Genomic DNA, 21140 nt, shown 5'->3' with positions numbered 1-21140 from the left:
GGGCCCCGCGCACCTGTGCGCGCACCTGTGCTGGCCCCGCCCCCGGCCCCGCCCCCCCGCCCCCCGCCCATAAATGGCGGCGGATCCGCGCCCGCCTCACATTCTGCGGGGAATGCTCGGCCGGGCTGCGGCGGGACCGGCGCTCGGAGCGCCGTGCGGAGATCGGATCGGGGCTGCTCCCGGCGCTGCGCGGCGCCCGACGGGCTCAGGTGCGACCGGGACTGGGATCCGGGCCCGGGGATTTGGGCCCCGGTCCCGCCGGTGGCTGCTGTGGGAGCCGGGCAGCGCCGCTCCTTCCTCGGCGGGCAGGGTGGGGGTGCCGGGGCCGGAGGATCGGGGCGGGATCGGGGCGGCGATCGGGACCGGCACCGCCGCTCCGCCGGGGCCGCCGCTCCCGCTCCGCCTGCGCCCGGTGCGGGGCTGCAGGAGCCCGGAGCTCCCGGAGGGCAGAGAGCACCTCCGGTCCTTGGCTCGGCAGGGCAGGAGCTGCCGTGCCCGGCCCGTGGCTCGCAGCGTGACCAACGCACGGCCCGGCACGGGCACCGGGGCACCGGACAGCGCTGGCACGGACGCGGCTCAAGGGCTGCCCGTGGCTCCTCGGCCGGGGGCTGCTCCCCACAGGCGCGCAGGGATGCTTCAGCCCGGACAGACGGCACCGACAGCCCGGAGGGACCCCAGGGAACGGCTGGCATCACCTGGGAACGGAGGCACGGCCGTTTGCAGAGGGGCTCTGACAGCAATCCCCGTTTCTGACCTCCCCGAGCTCCCACACAGCTGCCAGGTATGTCCCAGCCACCCCAAATCTCCTCCCTCTTTTCCAGCCTCAGGCCATCATCCACCAGCAGCGTTTGTGATTTATTAAAAAAATATGGATATTGATCTAGTATCGAAATCCAACTGTGACGGACAAAAACTCTCTAAACAGTTTAAAGTTAGCAAGTGTGTGTTTATTCGACGCCGGGCAGCGTGCGGGATCGCTCCCAAATACACACCGCCCCTTCCAGGTGATTACAGAGTCTTTTTATCCATACAAGTATTGAATACACAAAATACAAATACATATTCATAATTTTGGTACATCCCATTCCCCGCTTCGTATGCTAATCACTCCAAAAGCTATTAAGCATGCGTAGTTTGTCCCTTGAAATGGGTCGGTGGTCCCTTTCATGGGGAGGGGTCCCAAAATGAGGAAGTAAATGATGTCTTCCTCCTTCTGACCTTTCTACCTTTTCAATGCAAGTATGACAAATGAACTCTTGGTAGAACTCCCATTCCTTGTCTTCAATTGGTTTCAGAACAGAGGAGGCCCACAATTGTCTTATGTTCCTAAAAGCTATTTATCAGTTTCTAGATTCTTCATTATAAACCCAGCTAACTAAACATTGTGCTGACAAGCAATTAATTATTAGTTAACTACTAACTCCTAACTTCATCAAGGCCTACTCATTTATTATTCTTATTTTAATTAATTCTAGACTTATTTCTCTTAGCTCCTCAAAATCTCTAAATGCCTTAAAGTTTACATTTCATTTGAGCCAAGGCAATCTTCCCTCACAGATACTAAATGCCAAGCCACAGCCTCGGAGATGCCTTAAAATCAGAGGTTCGAGTGCGATGATGTCTGGAGATTTCCAGGGAGCCAGCTGGAGGTGCAGAAGTGATGGAAAACTCTCACAGGTGGGTCCCACTGGAGGTGTGCTGCAGGCAGGGATGTGCATCCCTTTCCTGAGGGAAAAGGACATGCAGAGGCCACTGCTGAGGCTCTGAAAGGAGCGGAGCTTCTGCAGGACAGATGTTCTGCCTCAGCACAGGCCGGGAGCGCATCCAGCCACCGCCTTGTCCTGCTTTAAAACATCAGCTGGAGCCTGAGCTCCGGGGGGTGAAATCAGCTGAGTTCCAGGGAACTCTGTCAAGTGACCCCAGACACAGCCCTGGGCTGGGGGATGAGGGTTTTAAATAGCAAGTTCTATAGAATAGAGACCTGTCCTTGTCCTGATCCCACTGAGCTTCCCTGGAACCTCTGCTGGTTCCTGACACAGCTGGTGCTAAAGTGGCAGCTCTGCATGGGAATTTCCACTCTCCACGAGGCACTGTCAGGTTATTCCAGCAGGAATTCAGCAGGGAACCTGGGGCTGTGGGTATAATTCATCTGAACTAGCAAAGCTGATACTTAACCCCAAATCCAGGCACCACGCAGAGAACAATCTTTGTGCTAAATCCCCTGGGTGGGGAAGTTTCAGCAGCCAAATGTATAGAATGATCTAAATCCCAGCAGCCAGCATCCCCCAGAGGGACAATCCAAGTGCCAGGGTGGGAGCCCTTGTCCTTCCCCTGCTGCTGGTGGGACAAATTCCCCTCGGCACAGCTGGCTGGGCGGGAGCTGAGAGCAGGAGGGGCGGGAGCAGGGATGGGAGATGAGGCAGCTGGAATGTCACCTGGAGCAGCTGAACACGTTCTGTCCCTGCAGCAGCCAGGAGCCAAAGCAGATCCCTCCTGGCCGGGCTGGAGGGCAGCTGCTGCATCTGCTCTGGGGGAAAACTCCTTGCCCCTGCCAGGAGAGCTGACTCTGCTTTTCCTCCAGCTCCTGAGCAGTGTCAGGGCCACAGGGAGGGAGTTCAATCCCAAAAAATCCCCACAGCCCCCAGAGTGAATGATCCAGGCAGAAAAAATCAGCATTAAAATAAAAAACTTAAGAGCTCTGTCAAAAAGGCTGTGACAACAGTGCAGTGGGATTCCCAAGAACCTTCTGGTTTGCTCTCGGAATGCTCTTGGTTCTCTTTCATGTGTTTTTAGTCTCTCAACGGGCAGCTTGAAGAATTTATTCTGGGACTTAGAGGTTGAGCAGGGTGGGCTCTGGATTGACTTTCGCCTCTGGTGCCACTTTGTGCGAACACAACTTGGCCAGGCTGGGTTAACTCATGGCCTCAGCTTTCCCCTCCAAAATGTCCCTCACTTATTTCCCTGCGGGTGAGCTGGGATTTGGCCCCAGACTGTCACTCCTCACCTCCCCGTGCCCGCACAGTGTCCGTTCTGTTCCCCACAGAGCCCTGGGGACACCAGGGGGTCCCTTTGCCTTCTCCTGCCCCTTTCCAGCCCGAGGCTCCTCTGCCCTTGTCCCACACAGCACAGGGGCACAAAAGGGGAAAGGCTCCAGAAAACATTTCTGCAATTAACCAGCAATTATTTCAATTCCCCAGTGAGAAGAACGTGAACTCACAGCCACCGAGGCCTGACAGGTTCCTGCAGTGAGAGCTCAGCGCTTGTCTGCAGAGGTGAGTGCAGCACCTGAAAGGAAAAAAACACAGGGGAAAAATGTGATTTATTTTGCTTCAAAGTTATTTCAAGTTCTTAAAGCCCAACCAACTTTTCTCTTGATTTTGGTCGGGTGAAACAGGAGCAGTGGGCAGAGGTCGTGCCATTGATGCGGACGTGCCTGATGCTTGCTGGGGCAGAAAAAGTAGATCGAGCTCACCTTATGTCAAGCAGTTATTAAAAAAGATTTATAGCTCTTTAAACATAGCACCCTTTAATTACCATAATGTTTCTTCCATGAGTTTAACTAATTCTCAGTGTATTTTATAAAACTTAAAATAACACCTCCTCCCCATAAAACAGACTCATCAAGCGTTAGACAAAAAGTCCTAGTTCCAGTCTCACGCTCCCACATCTAACCAAAGGAGACCTTCCCCACAACCAAACAAAAAATCAAAATAACATACCATACAACTCAGCTGTATCCAAAACCCCTCACCTTTATTTCCTCCAAACGCCAAATACTCTTCAAATTCTAAATCAAAAACTCTCAGAAAAACAACAAAAACCATCAAAACCTACTTCAAAAATAGAAAAGCCTAACCATATAAATATTTTTTTCAAAGCCCACAAAAAATATAAAACAATCTAATCAATATCCTGCATTAAAAAAAAACCCACTATACAAATTAGTACCATTTGAAATGTAACATAAATAAAAATATTTTCCTAAGAAACATATCTCCCAATAAATAAAACCACCCTGTAAAGATATAAGTAATAATCATAACTCAACCAACTAAAATTTCTTTAAAACCAAAAGACTTAAAAAACCTTCAATATTTATAAATAATAACATTCAATATGTTAAGTGTTAATAAAATCAAATAAAATTAAATGTCGATACATTTAAATAAATACATTAAGTTTCTTTTTATCTATTAAAATTAAGTTTATTATTCCTTACTATCAAAATTCCTTCAGTCTAAATTTAAATCTTATTTAATATAACTTATCCTAAATTTTATCAAAGATCATTTCTCTAAACTATACAGTATATGGTTAATTTTCTTAAAAATTAAAACAACTCCAATGAAAACAACTAAAAGAAAACACTAACAAACACCTATTCAGAAGTAAAAAAAATACAGTGTATTATATGATCACTTTCATCAAAAATTCTGCTCTTCATTACAATCTCTACTCTTTTTATCTTTTATAAGTAACACCAAAAAATAGCAATTACTATTCATATCACACTATTTAAAAATTTTACTCTATTTCCTTAATATATAACTATTTTTTAAAAGTTATCCTAACTTCTTCAAACACATACTACTAATATACTAATTATATAAATATAATTATATAATATAAATATATTCATTTTTATAATAAACAATATTTATTAAATATGATTATAATTACAACCAACTTTCATATACTTTATCTCTTTATATAATGATCTAAAAACACATAAAATTTCTAATTCCTACTTTTTTATTCTCAATTTATACCGCTCTTACACCAAGTTAACTCTCTAACTAATCTCTACACTAACTCTATAATTTAACCTAATGTTATCTCATAATTTTAAATATTTTTCAAGATTAAAAAAAAGATATTTCATTAAAAACCTCCTCCAAACTGTTAATCTTATCAGTTTCCTCAGTTATTATTACAAAATCACTTCAATATAAAATCCAACTACAACATTAATTTCTTTTTCTAAGTTTCACACTAAGTAATCACTCTCTCCTACATTTCCTGCACCTTCACACTCTCAATATCCAAATCCAAACTCACAATCCTGTCCATAACCACTTTCAAATCCTTAAAAAAAAAGGTTACTATATTCAAAGCATCTCAATTCTAAAAAACTTCTAAAAAAATCCAATTATTACATAATGTAATTAATCTTTAATCCTAACATTTTTACTCTTAACTACTACTTTTAAAAACATTAGATAAAAATATAGTAAGTAACATTCACCAATTAAAATTTAAACTATAACCTAACCCTAACTCTACCTAAATAAAATAATTAACAACAAACCCAAATATTTTCTACGTCAAAAATAAATTCAAATAATTTTAACTTAACAATTTAACTTTATCAATATAACAAATAAACTTATTTTTTAAATAAACTTAAAAAATCATTATCCACACATAAATATTTAACTTACCACTAATTTAACATTTATCAACTGTTATAAACTCTAAAATAATGTACAATCTTTTAATACTTACTAATTATATCATTTCACCTATGTTACTAAATATAGATATTTAGTAACATAGGTTACTATGTTACTAAATATGTAAATACAAGTAAATATGTAAATACAAGTAAATTACACAAGAATTGCAACTTACACCTAACATCTTGTACTACACCCACCAAAATATATAAACTTTAAGTTTCTTTATAAATGTAAAAATCAATATTATAAAAATCTTATTTAATAACTTACCAATTATAAAATTCTATCAAATATTATACCTCTACTCTATTTACTTTATTTACTTTTAATTATATCACTTTACCAATTAACCAATCTAAAACAAACGTTTAAGTAACTTTAACTGAAGTTTCAAGTTTACATACTTTGTATTTATCTAGCACTACTCAAAAAATCCATTCTTGACTTACTTACCTAATATACCAATAAAAAACATTACAAATCACCCATATAATTAAAAAGCCCTTATATAAAAATAGTTAACAATTTAAAACAAAAAAGTCATTTATCCATCAATAGTAACCAAAATAGAAAAGTAATTTTAAGCCTTGAAACTTAAAAATGGTAGCATCACTTTTTATACCACCTATTACTTCAACAACAACGCTAAAACAATTAAATCAGTTAAAATATTATCTAAATAAACAATCTAATTCTACATCCCTTACAATAAATAACATTTTAAAAAATATAAAAATATTAAATATGCAGTTTTTAAAAAAACCAACAATAAATTTTCTTTTATTAACACACAAATATAAAAATTTAATAAAATGTATAAATATATCTAATCACACAAAATCTACTTATAAAAATGTACAACTTTAAGAAATATCAAAAATAAGAATAACTAATAAAAGATAACAATAAATAAAATTTAACACCATAATTTAAAAATCTAATGCCAAAATTATACATTTTAATTATATTATTATAATAATACTAATGATAACACCTTCTGTATGTTAATTTATGCAACAAATGCTTAACAAATCCATTATTAAAATTTTTTTTTCATACAGAGAGAGAGGGGAGACGTGGGAATGGGAAAACCAGAAACTCCCACAGACACTGAAAGATTTGATCTGCAGCCTCGGGAGAAGCTGGGATTGATGTACCAATACAAGACACGGGCATTACGCAGGAAAAGAATAAAACAACATAAAATAACTTCTGTTTCTGTGGCTGTCAGTAGGAGCCTGCCCCGAGTGAGTGAGAGAGGAAACTGTGTGGGCACGATGGGGAAGGGTTTGCAGGGCAGGGCTGGGGCTGTGTGCGCTACACTGAGAGCTGACAAGTTCCAACAGAAGGCATTGAACAAAAGTACCCTCAGTGCGGCAGAACTGAGCAGAGGTGCTGGGTTCCAAAAGCCAAATAAACCCCGGGGTTAGAAAGTTCTGGCCTGCCTTGGAACAAAGAACTTGTGGCTGCTCCTGAGCCGCAGCAGCTGCTCGCTCTGCAAACCCTCACGCTCCCAGGCGGGTGCTCACCTGAGCACTGAGTGCTCCCGGCCCAAGAGCAGTCCCATCCCTTCCTTGCTAACAGCACAGGGAGAAAAAATGAAAAAAGATCACTCTGGCCAGCAGGGCTCTCTCTCTCTGCGTGGGTTAGGGGCAGGGCCCTGCAGGGAGCAGGGCGCTCCAGCACCGACAGCCCGAATCCAGAGCAGATCCACGGGGGAGCAGCGGGCTGGGGACAGCTGGGGACAGCAATGAGCAGAGCCCATCAGCCTCCCTCTGGGGCTGGGACTGCATTTAGCACACAGCTCATACCAGCTGTGGCACTTACACACCTCAGACTCCTTACCACAAACCAGTTCTGGTCTAGCTCTCAGGGTGACCTGCACCTCCTCCCCAAAAACCACAGGAATTAGAATTTCCTGCTGGTTTTACAAACTTCACGGCAGCTTTGCAAATGCAAATCCCAGCAGGTCCCTGCTTTCCAGAGCACCCATCCTCAGCCATCTCCACTTCCCTGGAAAACCTGCTCCAGCCCCGGGCTGTACCAAGGTGAGCACAAGTCTGGAGAGGTCAGAACCCTCACCTGGACTGCTGCACTCGGAGTGAGATCCAGCTACAAATGGAATTCCAGAAACAGCCTCCAAAATGTTCCATAATCACACCTTTAAAATGGCTCCACAGGGCAACAGCTCCAGTGCCAGAGCAGCACCTGCACGAGTCCTTGTGCCAGCCCTGGCTCCCTGAAAAACACAATAAACCAACATCACACAGGCCTTGTTTGCAGAATTCCTGATCCAAACCCTCACCTTTCCTGCCCAGCACTGAAGGAAATCTGACACGGTATTCACAGGTAACCTTTGCTGAGAGCAGCCATCACCCCAGTCCTCCAGCCTGGGCAAGGTTTTGCAGTGAATGGACCCAACTTCTAACCCTGAACCTAAATTTCTGTCAGCTTTTGTTGGAAAGATACTGGAGAGAAAATCATACAACAGATTTAAAACATTGCACGAGGAATAACCGGCCCAGACAAAACCAAACCAGCCCATCTCTGCTCCACCCCATTTCTCCCAGTTTTGGGAGAAATACTGATATAGTTTGTAAATACTCTCCTTCCCTGCTGCACTGTCCTTCACTGCACGTCCCTGGAGAGGATTTACTCCATTTTCTGTGCCCAGCAGCACCTCTGCAGCCCAAATCCCACTCCTCGCAGACACAGCCTGAGCAGAGCTCAGGCAGTGTTCCCAGCAGCGGATGCAATTCCGAGTTCCCTGGATTGCTCATGGGGCACTCGCAGCAATCTCCCCTCAGCCCAGACTCTGTGCTCAGAGGGAAGCGCAGCCCGATGGGACACAGCTCTGGCACCACATTCCCCTTGTTCCTGCTGGCCTGGAAAGCCACAGATAAACCCAGTCCCTCCGACCTTGCACCCTGAACCCCAGGAGAGCCGGAGCTGACCCCAGATCCCGGCGCCCTGCACGGCTGCGCTGACACCAGCACAGGCTGAGCGCCGCCCAGCACCCTTCCTCATTTTCCTCCCTCTGCTCCCAAATCCTGCCAGCCCTCCCCTGCAGCTCCTGCCCCAGCCCCAGCAGAGGCTGGCACCCAGCCCTGCAGCAGCTGGCAGAGCTGGGAATGCACCGAGAGCTCGGCTCCCCGGGCTCCCAGCCCCAGACCAGTCCTTGGGTGCCCGAACAATGCCCAGCCTGCCCCCCTGGGCACAGCCAAACACCACAGCTCCGTCAGCCCCAAGGAACTCTGGCATTTGCCTCTTCCCTGCTGCCCTTTCCCAGCACACAGGGGTAGGGCTGGGCTGTCAGAAATGGCATTCCCGAGGCACTTAATCCCAGCGGAGAGGAAAAGGGGAACCCTGCGTCCCTCTGACTTGCCCCACAGCGTGGGCAGGACCAGGAGCCCTCCAGTGCACACCCCTGGTGCTGAAGCCTCTTGGCTCTGGCTGCTTAAACACTGAAGCTTCTGGCAAAGATGGGAGGAGCTTAATGATTTCTCCTGTCCTGAAAGAGAGGAGGAAATGAACATTAAGTCCACTGTGGAAGCCAATGGATCCCGGCTTTCACACTTCTGCTGTGATTGCTCACCAGGGGGTTTTATCCGTGAGAGGGGACAGCAATTCAAATATAAAAGCATTTTTATTCCTAACTATTTCATTAAAAGGAAGCTCTTTTTTCTTATTGCATTCTTAGCCTAATTTTAACAGAACCATTTTTATCCCAGGCCCCACTTGTCCGTCATTCAATCCTTTACCACGGGACTTTATACAAAGGAAGGGACACCTGGGTGATGTGTCACAAGAAATCCCAAAGAGAAAAGTGTCCAAAACCTCACAGAGAAAGGTTTCAAGGCACTCCAGTGCACAGACAGCTGCTCATGCCTTGTCAGGCCACACCAGTTCTGTCACATCCACCTGAGCTGTGCAGGCGAGGCAAAGGCTGCCCTTCCTCCCAGGGAACACTGTCTGAGACCACAGAGAGCCATCCTGGGTGAAAGGAATGAAATGAAAATGTTTTCTGGCAGAAAATGAGTGTCTGTAATCAGAACCTCTGGACAGACTTAGTAACACCACTTTCAGATGACAAATACAGGCCATGCCCATCCTTCCAGGCCAGGTGAAACCAGGAAGGAGAACTACAGGAAAAGCAGGAAGACAGAGCCCCTTATTTGGATATATATAGAATGCCCCTGGTTTGGTGGTTTGCCTTTGCTCCTAAGCTTTGGCTTCACCCCTCTCCAGAGGAGCAGGGAATTCCTCCAGGGTGAGGGGGAGTCTGGTCCCACTCCAGGATGTGTCCAGTAAAGGAGGGAAGTTCTTTAGAGTAAGTGAGCAGTGTTTTTGTTACACACAAAAATCAAACCAAACAAACACTGAATTGGACTACACCGAGCTGCAACACAGAGTGTTCACAGCAGGCAGAGGCCAGAGGAGCACACAGCACCCAGAAGTACCATTTCACTTGGTTCTTCTGCTCTCATGCATTTTAATTCTGCTTCGCTTCACAGCTGCTACTCTGCCAAGGCCATTTCCATTTTCAGAAGCCTGTGTCACGTGTAGCCGAGGCTTAAACATCACAGGATCTATGTGCACTTCAGTGATCTTACACTAAGTACCTCAGAAACCAAAACAATAAATCCAAGACTTCAGCTGGGTTAAAAATACTAGAACAACAAATAAGCAAACAAAAACCCAAACCCGCCTTTCCACTAGTTTTAAAAACAGAAGTCTTTAAAACCAGCATAAAATGAATGTAACATTTGGATCCAAGCAGAGGTACAATTTAAATGCCAGTATTCTGGAACTGCTAATAACTCTGCAAGTATTTACATGGGTGGATGTGTTACTGGATGGAAAGAATATAATGCAAGAAAGAGAAGATTAGCTGTGTTTAGGATGGGAAGAAGATGATTAAAAAATACCTTTTGTCTGGACGCTCATGCAATCATCTTCTCTTGACCTCAGGATGGCTGCCAAAAATGGAGAGCGCTGTGTGACCACCATGTGTAGTTTGGAGAGCTTGACTACGCTCTTAGTGAGGATTCTTTCATGTATAGTAACTGGATGGCAACGTTCAGGACCTTCAGAAATGTTTCATCTCTGTAACGGTACCTTTGGGAGAAGGATCACAGAGAAGTCAGACTGTAACCAAACCCAAGAAAACCCACTTGAAGCTACAAGTTGGGTAAGAAATGAGAACTTGGCAAAGAAAATTAACTTGGCAAAGAAAATGAACTTGGTGAAACCAAACCAAATTCAAATGAAAGCACTTACTTGAGTCCTGTCTTCACAAGGTCACACCAGTCATCTGGGTCCACTTCTTCAACCACACACTGTGTGCAGCAAGTAAAAACAGGTGTTGGTTTACATTTGGCACATGGAGCTTCTACAGCAATTTTTGTTCAAGGGACACACTAAGAACACGCAAGCCAAACGCTCACGTGGGATGATCTGAGGGTAACAGGGAAAAAAGCTCTTGGATACAACAATCCTAATTCCTGGCTCAAAAGAAACTTGTTGGTCTGGGAGCAGGGGCTGTATGGAATCAAAAAGCAAGCTGGGCTGTAGGTTCCAAAAACCCAGCGGCTCAATACTCTTCAAACGCCTCAAGTGCAAAAGGATTCGCAACTTGACAAGTCAAAGCGAGAGCCTGGAGCAGACTGACAGCTGCACATCCCAACAGTCCTGGGAATGCAGGTGCCAACCTCGCCAGGCTGGAAACACCCTCAGGATGGGATGGACCCTGTGAGGTGGCCCCAGGGCCTGCAGAGTCAGCCAGGTCCTACAAGGGAGTCTCAGCAAAAGCCATGAGAGCGCAAAGGCATTCACTGCCCAGGGACCTTCAGTGTTGCGTGTCACGGGGATCCCTGTTCACTGAACTCAAACCAAGGCAACAGTATACAGAGGGAGTGACCAAGTAGTGTTCTTCAAGATCAAAGTCTGATTTCTATTCCTGATCAACCAGACTTTTGCCCCAGACTTCAGATGGCATGGCAGATGGGTCTTGGCACAAGTATCTCTATCAGCTTCTTTTAAAAAAGAAGGTGATAACTTAAATTTAAAAATTAAATTAATTAATTTATAATAATTTAATTAATTAATTTTAACTTTTTTTTTTTTTAATTCCACTGGTAACCTTTGATTTCTTACTCCTAAATACCTCAAACTCACACATTCAAAGGCGATTCGTACCAGAAAGTCATCATCAAGAACATAAAACTGCCTCGTATAAAGGATTCTCAGGACTCGGAAAAAGCTATGAAAAATCCACGGAAACCAGAATCCACAAAACAGGAAATCGAGTCCAATCTGTATTTACAAAATCTACAACTGCCCAATCACACATATGCATACAGTCCCTCTGTGGCAAAGGAGATAAGCAGTCTCACCAATAATTCCTCTAGCCTCAGCAGCATGGACCTCTCCACTTCTTGCTTGCCTTCATCTTTACTGCTGCTGTACATGGCAACTAACCCCTTTACGCAGGCTGAGAAGAGATGTCTCCTCCAGGAATGCAGCTCCTCTGAGTTTTTAAGCACCGTGGATATGGCATCTGCCACGGCCCAGCTGCAGAGAGATAGCTGCTGACTTTCTTATTAACATTTTAACTTGGTTTTGTATATCTTAAAGATGTCTTGCTGCCAAAGTGCAAAGCAACAGATTCCCGGAGGAGAGGACGCTGTTAATGCTCCCATTCCTATCACACTGATTCCCAGGACAAACTGAGCCCTGGGGGAGGCACACACACACACACGCTGCCCACCTCTCTTCATTGCCTGCTCTCTCCGGAGCAGCAGGAAGGCAGTCCATCAGGTTGTGCAGCCCTCTGCTTCCCGGAGGTGGCAACAGCTTGGAAAGAATTTGCAGTTTCACAGTGGCCTCAGGGTCCTGAATCGCGGCACCGAGCTCCTTCCACAGGGCTTTCCTCAGGACAGGTGTGACAGCCGAGACAGCTGTGGGGAGAGCAGAAGGCACAGGTTCCTCCACCTGCAGCTGTTAAACAACACACTAAACCTAATTTTTTTCTAATCCAGCCCCAGACCACTCAATGTCTAGGAAATGATGCTACAGCAGCTGCTAATCTGTTACAGAGAAGTGCTACACAGAGGCTCACTTCTTTACCGTGCTGACAAGGCCTTATCACTGCTTGACCTCGTAGGCAGAGCTACAGCCCCATTCAGCCTGTTCCTGCCAGAACAACTGACATTTGTTTACAAAACAACAAAATCGTTATCCCTACCTAAATACACCCATAATGCCTCAACCCATTCCCAGGAGGGCGGCAGGAGGGGCGGGCGCAGCCCTGTTCCGACGCCGCTCCGCCCCGGCCCGGGAGCATCGGCCCCGGCGGGCCGCCCTCGCCGCTGCCATCCTTCCCCGGCGCCGCCGCGGAGCCGCCTTCACCGCTCCCCTCTACTCACACACACCGCCCCGCTCGCCGCTCGCCGCCGCCCCGCGCCCGTCTCGGTGGCAATTGGAGCCGCTCTGGCCACTTCCGCCACATCTCGGTGGTTTTGGAGCCGCTCTTGCCGCTTCCGCCCCGTCTCGGTGGGTTTGGGGCCGCTCTGGCCACTTCCGCCACATCTCGGTGGTAATTGGAGCCGCTCTTGCCGCTTCCGCCACATCTCGGTGGTTTTGGAGCCGCTCTGGCCGCTTCCGCCCCGTCTCGGTGGTTTTGGGGCCGCTCTGGCCCCTCCCGCCCCGTCTCGGTGGTTTTGGGGCCGCTCTGGCACCTCCCGCCCCGTCTCGGTGGTTTCGGCCGGGCGCTGGCTGTGGGGCTGCAGTACCGCTCTGTGGCCACAAGGCGGCAGCACCGCCGCCCGCCACAGCCGGGGGCCGCCGCTCGCCCGGAGGGGAGGCAGGGGGAAAAGAGCGGCGGCGATCGATCCCCTTGGGAAAAATCCTCCGAAATAAATGTCCCAAAAAATCCCGCACAGAAACTAAAAGACCCTGCCTCGAACCAAATAACGCCGCCCCGCCCCAAAAGCCCTTTCTTTTTAACCTATGTATATTTCTACGTTGGTGTTGTTTATTTCTAGCTGTACGGCAGGGAGGCGGTGGGAACGCACGGGAGGGGACGGGACGGGCACCCAGCGCGGCAGAGGCAGGGGCCGCGCCCAGGATGGCGGCCGCTGCAGGAGCCGGGCAGAGAGAGGCGAATCTGCCGATGCCGGTCGGCGCCTGCTCCAAATCCGACCGCCCGCGGAGCCGCTGAGCCCACAGCCCGTGTGCGCGGCACGCGAGTCCGCGACACGCCACTGCCGAGACAGCGGCCGCGGGCGGCGGCTGCAGCACCGCTCTGTGTCCGCAAGCGCTGCCACCCGCCCCTCCGGAACGTCCTCTGAAGCAAATGCCCCAAAACATCCCGCGCGGAAAAGAACGCCAACAAAAAAACCCCCTGCCTCTAACCCCATAAGAACCAAAAGAAAAAACCTTTTCTTTCAAACTGCATCTCAATATATTTTATTTTTATATTTTACATATTTATATTCACATTCGGATTTATAATGCATATTGATGTATAATTGCAATTTTAATAATTTCTTACATTTATTCCTATTATATTTTATTACAATTTACATTTTTATACATTGCTTAATATATTACTTACATATTTCTATAGTTAGATTTCTATTTCTAAAAGGTTTATATTGCTTAAAATAAACCCCTGCCTCTATCCAAGTAAAAATCTTTTTAAAACCCCTTATCTTTCAATCTGCGTTTAAATTTATCTCTATTTTTCGCATTTATATTCAAATTTACATTTAAAATGTAGATTGATGTATGGTGTTATTTATATTCTATCTATACGGAATACTTATTTTCATTTCTATTTTATATTTTTATATATCTCTGTATACATTGAATATATATTTCTATACTTAGAATGATATCAAAAGAAAAGGTATATTCATTTTTCTTCCATTAAAACCCTGCCTCTAACCAAATAAAAACCAAAAAAAGCCCTTTCTTTAAACGATACTTGAATATTTACATGTTTTTTTCATCATTATAGTCACATTTGCATTTCTACTTTATAGTGATTGTTTATAAATATATATCATATATATTAAGGTAGCAAGATAGACAAATTATTATTTATATTATACTTCATAGATACTGCTAATATTGATTTTTACTTACCTTTGAATTTTTTATATTGATCTTAAGGTATTTACGATGTATTTCTATACACAGATTTCTAATTTTATTTTATTTATATTTATAGATTTTATAAAAAACCCCCTACCTACTACCAAATACAAAATAAAAATCCCCTTTATTTTAAACTATATTTAATTATTTCTACCTTTCTATTTTTGATTTTTACAAGTTGTTATATATTCGATTACAATATATTGAGGTACCGTATTTCGATATATAATATTTAGGACATAGAATGTGTTAAAATAGGACATACACAGTAAAATATGCATTATGTACTGTATTGATTTCTATTATTTAGTAATTTTTATATTTATATATCCACATGTATTAATTATACATCTCAATATGGATATTTTATATGGATTTTATTTATATTTATAATCTATATTTATCTGTATTTATATAAACAAAATCCTATATATCAAACAATATAATACCTAATAGTAGTGGATAACATTATTCATGTTACATGTTTTATTCATATGTTTTCCATTTATATTTAAAATTGAAGTTTTATATTCCCATTTTCATATTTATGCATGTGTTTTGTTTCATTAGAGTTACAGTTAGAACTCTGCAGTTATAATCCAATTCCTAAAAATAAAATGCCATAACAAACAGCATCGAATAACCAAGAATACCATCCAAAAAATTCAGAAAGGCTCCACCAGCCAACCAACTACCAGCAAAAAAAACCCCACTACGCTCCTTTCACTAACAGTTCTTATCACATAACAAAAATGGAACATTAATTAAAAAAACCCACCTATAAAAACCCACACAAAACAAAAAAAAACACTAAAAAGAAAAAAAACTCTTCAACTAACCTCTTATACTCCAAACCATACAACAGATCCCAAATGTTTCTAAAAAAAACCCAAACAATACCCTACCACTACACTAACTCATCAAGAGAACCCAATACTCTAAAAAATTAACTAAACTCCCCCCAAATAATTACAGATATAAAAAAAATCGAAACCATGAAGAAACAAAAATCTCACCACCCAAATAAAATACCTAGCTATAAAGATCCACCATAGAAATACCCATGTTCCCAAAAATCAAACTAATAAAAACCAACAAATACATCCAACTACAAAAAAAAAATATATATTCACAACAACAAAATAATAATTCCTAACTCAAGGACCTCAGAATGCCTTAAACCATCAAAACACAAATACCACCTAGAAATAAACATGTCACCAAAAGAGAAAAGTAACCATAAATAATAACTCCCAAATTGTCTGAGACAATAAAACACACAAAGCAATCAAACAAGACAAATAAAACCCCTACAACATAATAAACAAGAATGCAATTATCAATATTGAAAATCCTCAATAATTAACTACAGGACACTACCTCAAACCAACCAAAATAAACCACTACATACTCACGCCAATAAAAGCCTCCACAGCCGAATTAAAAACCTACCCTCTACTTCATGCTATGACCCATAAAAAACATTATAAACCTTTAAAAACACATCCTTCAAAAACATAAGAACCCATCAAAAAGAAATCCAACCACAAGACTCAACCCAAAAAAAACACTTGTCATGAGCACCTGAAGCAAGAACCGTAACAAGCAAAAAGCACACCATGGCCCTTCTCCTACACCAACTATGAACAAAAGAAAACCATCCAGTAAGTTCCTCAAAACCACCACAGCAAGGAAGGCTGGAAAACGAGAAGCCACGCTCCTGGCACCGGTCCGTTGGCCAGTTGGTGATGGAGGTATGAGTACTCCGAGTCGATTCCCTAAAGCACAAAAATGAGAAAGGATGCTTAGAATTGCACCAGAAACCGAAAGCTGAGTAAAAACAACTGCTTCTGTCCACTGCTCCCCTTGGACATTGGGCCTTGACTGCTGCTATCTGCCTGGACCTCCTAAGAATAAAGACTGCTGTAACAAAGTCACCATCTAGGCTTCCCCTGCAAATGCAAACAATGACTGACCTGCTCATGGCAACACCCTCACCGAGCACTGGGGCTCTCTGCCACTTATTTGAACTGTCTGCATCTGAAAGGAAGTTAGGACTAGTGTGAAACAGCTGCAGGACAACTTAACAGAACCAAAAATGTTAGGGCAATCAACAAATAAAAACTAGAGCCCAAATACACCCTGCATTACCAATTTCAAGTCCACAGGACTTGTGCTGTTACAGGCTAGGCAGCAGGGCAGAGCAGCTCCGGGACAAATACGTGCAGACACCCGTGACACAGGACAGGACATGACAATCGAGGGGACAGGACAGGGAGCGAGAGCTTTCGACAAGAAGAAAGGACTCGGAGACCCAAAGAACACAGAGTGCACCAGAGACAAGTGACAGGACACACACCGGAACTGCTCTGCCCTGCGCACCTTAGCACTGTGATCAAAAGAAGCATTTTCCCTTCAGGTGGCCTAAAGGGACACTTCTCAAACATCCCCACCCCCAGAGCTGATTTAAAAGGCCCTCCCACCACCTCACTTTTGTCCCCTCCGTGGGCCCTAGCCCTCGACTTATCTCTTGGGCATCTGGGGATGAGAATCCATGTCGCTTTTTAATGGAGGCTGCCTTGTCTGCTGGGAATGTCCTATGGTCACCGGGCTGTAGTCCCGTGCTCAGCTACAATCAAGGACACCAAACATCACTGCATGATCTTATCTGCACAATGGACAAAACCCAGCAATTCTGCTACTCACCGATCTCGTACGAATGCCTGGTTGCTCGGGCCCCACACTTTGGCAATGCTCAGAGGCTGCCATCGTCATCTCTCATCGTCTGCCTGGGTTAAGAAGAGACAAAGTGACTCAGCACTGCTGAAACCAAAGTGGACCTTGGCTCCCCCTCTCTATCTCGGCGTCTCACCACAGCTCCTTGGCCATTGCCAAAGGCTACCCGGATGCCATCTTGAAATACAAAATTTCAAGGCTTCATCTCAAGAGTCCTGAAATACTTCCAGAGGACTCACAAGCGCAGGAAGTCCATCGGCCAGCTGGTGAGAGGAGCTTGGCATACTCCAAGTGGCTTCCCTAAAGCACACAAACAAGAATGGATGCTTAGAGTTGCACCAAACATTGAGACCTGAGCAAGAACAACTGCTTCTGTCCACTGCTCACCTGGCACACTGGGCCTTCACTGCTGCTATCTGCCTGGACCTCCTAAAAAAAAGGCAAAGAACACTGCTGTAACACAGTACCCATTTAGGCTTCCCTTGCAAATGCAAACAATGACTGACCTGCTCATGGCAACACCCTCACCCAGCACTGGGGCCTTCTGCCACTTATTTGAACTGTCTGCATCTGAAAGGAAGTTCGGACTAGTGTAAAACAGCTGCAGGACAACTTAACAGCACCAAAAATGTTAGGGCAAACAATGGACACAAGCTAGAGCCCAAATACACCCTGCATTACCAATTTCAAGTCCCCAGGACGTGTGCTGTTACAGGCTAGGCAGCAGGGCAGAGCAGCTCCAGGACAAATACGTGCAGACACCCGTGACACAGGACAGGACACGACCATCGAGGGGACAGGACAGGGAGCGAGAGCTTTCGACAAGAAGAAAGGACTCAGAGACCCAAAGAACACAGAGTGCACCAGAGACAAGTGACAGGACACACACCGGAACTGCTCTGCCCTGCGCACCTCAGCACTGTGATTAAAACAGACACTTTCCCTTTAGGTGGACTAAGTATACGCTTCTTGGACATCAAAAGCCCTTCTAGAAAGGCCCAACCCAGCACCCTGCTTTTATCCCCTCTGTGGGTCATGACCCTCCACTTATCTTGCACACATCTGGGGATGCAAATCCCTGTTGGCTGCAGAAGGACGCTGTCTGCCTGCCTGGTAAGTTATAGCTGTCACTTCTTGGTCTGCCAAGAGAAAGAAAACCAAACATCAGTGCACAGTCTTAACAGTACATCGAGCAAAAACTGATAATTCTGCTACTCACCATCCTCCTCAGAATGCCCGGGTTCTTGGCCTGCACGCGTCGGGCGTGCTTGGATTCTGACGCCGTCATTGCAGGGTACACCTAGGTTAAGTGGAGACAAGGCAACATGGCATTGCTGAAACACGAGTGGACTCTCACTCCTCCTCCCTACCTCCCCGACTCACTGCAACTGCTCAGCCATTCCTCTGGGCTACCAGGATGGGGCCTTGAAATGCAAAACTGGAAGGTCCATCACAGGGTCCTGCAATGCTTCCAGCGAGATCACAAGTGCATGAAACCTGGTCCTTCAGCCAGTTGGTGACAAAGGTATGCGCACACTGAGATGATTCCCTAAAGCACAAAAACAAGAATGGATGCTTAGAGTTGCACCAAAAATTGAGACCTGAGCAAGAACAACTGCTTCTGTCCACTGCTCACCTGGCACACTGGGCCTTCACTGCTGCTATCTGCCTGGACCTCCTAAAAATGAAGTCAAAGAACACCGCTGTAACAGTCACCATTCAGGCTTCCCCTGCAAATGCAAACAATGACTGACCTGCTCATGGCAACACCCTCACCGAGCACTGGGGCTCTCTGCCACTGATTTGAACTGTCTGCATCTGAAAGGAAGTTAGGACTAGTGTGAAACAGCTGCAGGACAACTTAATAGAACCAAAAATGTTAGGGCAATCAACAAATAAAAACTAGAGCCCAAATACACCCTGCATTACCAATTTCAAGTCCCCAGGACTTGTGCTATTACGGGCTAGGCAGCAGGGCAGAGCAGCTCCGGGACAAATACGTGCAGACACCCGTGACACAGGACAGGACATGACAATCGAGGGGACAGGACAGGGAGCGAGAGCTTTTGACAAGAAGAAAGGACTCGGAGACCCAAAGAACACAGAGTGCACCAGAGACAAGTGACAGGACACACACCGGAACTGCTCTGCCCTGCGCACCTCAGCACTGTGATCAAAAGAAGCATTTTCCCTTCAGGTGGCCTAAAGGGACACTTCTCAAACATCCCCACCCCCAGAGCTGATTTAAAAGGCCCTCCCACCACCTCACTTTTGTCCCCTCTGTGGGCCTTAGCCCTCGACTTATCTCTTGGGCATCTGGGGATGAGAATCCATGTCGCTTTTTAATGGAGGCTGCCTTGTCTGCTGGGAATGTCCTATGGTCACCAGGCTGTAGTCCCGTGCTCAGCTACAATCAAGGACACCAAACATGACTGCATGATCTTATCTGCACAATGGACAAAACCCAGCAATTCTGCTACTCACCGATCTCGTACGAATGCCTGGTTGCTCGGGCCCCACACTTTGGCAATGCTCAGAGGCTGCCATCGTCATCTCTCATCGTCTGCCTGGGTTAAGAAGAGACAAAGTGACTCAGCACTGCTGAAACCAAAGTGGACCTTGGCTCCCCCTCTCTATCTCGGCGTCTCACCACAGCTCCTTGGCCATTGCCAAAGGCTACCCGGATGCCATCTTGAAATACAAAATTTCAAGGCTTCATCTCAAGAGTCCTGAAATACTTCCAGAGGACTCACAAGCGCAGGAAGTCCATCGGCCAGCTGGTGAGAGGAGCTTGGCATACTCCAAGTGGCTTCCCTAAAGCACACAAACAAGAATGGATGCTTAGAGTTGCACCAAACATTGAGACCTGAGCAAGAACAACTGCTTCTGTCCACTGCTCACCTGGCACACTGGGCCTTCACTGCTGCTATCTGCCTGGACCTCCTAAAAAAAAGGCAAAGAACACTGCTGTAACACAGTAACCATTTAGGCTTCCCTTGCAAATGCAAACAATGACTGACCTGCTCATGGCAACACCCTCACCCAGCATTGGGGCTCTCCGCCACTGATTTGAACTGTCTGCATCTGAAAGGATGTTAGGACTAGTGTAAAACAGCTGCAGGACAACTTAACAGCACCAGAAATGTTAGGGCAAACAATGGACACAAGCAACAGCTAGAGACCAAATACACCCTGCATTACCAATTTCAAGTCCCCAGGACTTGTGCTATTACGGGCTAGGCAGCAGGGCAGAGCAGCTCCGGGACAAATACGTGCAGACACCCGTGACACAGGACAGGACACGACCATCGAGGGGACAGGACAGGGAGCGAGAGCTTTCGACAAGAAGAAAGGACTCAGAGACCCAAAGAACACAGAGTGCACCAGAGACAAGTGACAGGAAACACACCAGAACTGCTCTGCCCTGCGCACCTCAGCACTGTGATTAAAACAGACACTTTCCCTCTAGGTGGACTAAGTATACGCTTCTTGGACATCAAAAGCCCTTCTAGAAAGGCCCAACCCAGCACCCTGCTTTTATCCCCTCTGTGGGTCATGACCCTCCACTTATCTTGCACGCATCTGGGGATGCAAATCCCTGTTGGCTGCAGAAGGACGCCGTCTGCCTGCCTGGTAAGTTATAGCTGTCACTTCTTGGTCTGCCAAGAGAAAGAAAACCAAATATCAGTGCACAGTCTTAACAGTACATCGAGCAAAAACTGATAATTCTGCTACTCACCATCCTCCTCAGAATGCCCGGGTTCTTGGCCTGCACGCGTCGGG

At 45.4% G+C, this 21140-nt stretch overlaps 1 long non-coding RNA gene across 1 annotated transcript; it reads right to left on the bottom strand.

Moving 5' to 3' along the window:
• Nucleotides 1-925: 925 nt before the first annotated feature.
• On the bottom strand, nt 926-10738 carry LOC140682071 (uncharacterized). Its single transcript, XR_012053320.1, has 2 exons — nt 9250-10738; nt 926-8970 (listed from the first exon to the last, which is right to left on the bottom strand). It is a non-coding gene; the product is annotated as an uncharacterized lncRNA (long non-coding RNA).
• Between the last annotated feature and the right edge of the window lie 10402 nt (nt 10739-21140).

Source organism: Taeniopygia guttata, chromosome W (genome assembly GCF_048771995.1).
Source record: "Taeniopygia guttata chromosome W, bTaeGut7.mat, whole genome shotgun sequence".
In the NCBI taxonomy this organism is placed as follows: domain Eukaryota; kingdom Metazoa; phylum Chordata; class Aves; order Passeriformes; family Estrildidae; genus Taeniopygia; species Taeniopygia guttata.
This window is presented reverse-complemented; position numbering and strand designations above follow the sequence as displayed.